We start from the raw sequence: 1,867 nt of genomic DNA on the forward strand, positions 1-1,867 counted from the left end.
CGTAATCTCACCCAAACATACCACATGTGACAATAGAAAACTCCTATCTTATTCTTGTGTACAAAACATTCAACCAAAATAATCTCTTATCTCAAGTGGACTGTATACGAAAATTGATCCCTGTTTAAGTAAATATTCTCTCTTCTACACAAGAGACATTCACTATCTTTATTATTCAAAAACCATGTACGCTACGTGAACAGAAAATATTGCAGGCGACCTAAGACGTATTTTAGAGGGTATTCTATCTTTAGAAGGAATTCACAGTGTCCTAAGAAGATCGATAAAGAATTCACGCTTATAGTAGGTCCCTTAGAGAATATTTTGCAAAAGTCCAGGCTTGTAGTAAGTTTATCAGGATTTTAATCCATGCTTGATTAAAATCCTGGTTTATGGGTACCCCCCATTCTCGGTGTCAAAACTTTATTTTTATTTTCAAGTGTAAATCTCAAGAACTCTTGTAGATATAGCCGATTTATTGTGTCAGCATCAAGTCACGGCAATAGTGATTCTCAAACTTTAAACGCATTTTCCTCGAAGCAATGTTTTACGAATGGCGCATACGATAACTCAAAAACTAATAATCCGACTGATTCCAAATTTTGGGACGTTTCTCTGTGAGTGTATAGCTATCGTATGAACTAGGATAAATCCAATCGGTCGAGATCTTCCTTATTTTTTAACTTGGTTTGTGGTAAAAAATAGGCGATTTTTCAAAAAAAAAAAATTAAGGTTGATCCTAGTTCATACGAGAGTCAGACACCCTTTCTAACACCGTTGGAATTTTCAGATTCCGATGTTCCAGTTAGGAGTTATCATGTCCGCCATAAAAAATAAGGGCATTACTTCAATCACCGAAAACAACAACAACAACAAAATTTTGTAAATTATTTTTCTCCTCTTTTAAGGGGACCCCGCATTCTCGAGGTGATTTTTTTTTATATAATTCGAATCTACGTTAATTCTAGAATGTCCCTACAAAATTTCAAGTGAAAATCTCTTGAAGATATAGCCGATTTATTGTGTCAGCATCAAGTGACGGCTAAAGGGCTTCTTAAACTTTAAACGCGTTTTTCTCTTTTGCGAATGGCGGGCACGATAACTCAAAAAGTAATAACCCAATCGATTCCAAATTTTTACACGTTTCTCTGTGGGTATATAGGTATCGTATGAACTAGGATAAAGTCAATCGGTGAAGATCTTCCTTATTTTTTAACTTGGTTTTTGGTCAAAAATCGGCGATTTTCCAAAAATATTTTTTCAAATGTCCGCCATTTTGTTAATTTTAGAGTAATCATACGAGAGCCAGACATGTACTCTTTCTAACACCGTCGGAATTTTCGGATTCCGATGTTCCAGTGAGGAGTTATCATGCCCGCCATCAAAAATAAGGACTTTTCTTTAATTACAAAAAACAACAACAAAACAATAACAAAAATTTGTTGCAAATTTTTTTCTTATCCTTTAAATCTTCAATTATATATGTGCAAAGTTACAAACCTTAACAAGCATTGGTATTCATTTACCAGCCCATTGAAAATTTTGAAAATATGAAATCGAGAATGGGGGGGTTCCCTTATAGTAGGTACCTAAAAATATGTCGGTTAGAACTTAATTAGAGTATATATATATATATGGAGACGATTATTAGAATATATTTTATGCGGACAGCAACACTTGCCATTTCTTTTTTACATTTTATTTTATTTTTTCTTTGGAATATGTCCTTGCTTTCACATTATCCTTTTCCATCCATTGTTTACTAATACCACACCTTTGAGATTACCCTTGATTCACCTGCCGTCATATTGTTTGATATAACCAAACGGAATCCCTTTGTGGAGTTCGTGACAACATCGCATCTTTA

The sequence above is a fragment of the Musca vetustissima genome, unplaced genomic scaffold (genome assembly GCF_032173495.1).
Source record: "Musca vetustissima isolate MV318-11 ecotype Yass unplaced genomic scaffold, APGP_CSIRO_Mvet_v1 utg10155, whole genome shotgun sequence".
Lineage (NCBI taxonomy): Eukaryota > Metazoa > Arthropoda > Insecta > Diptera > Muscidae > Musca > Musca vetustissima.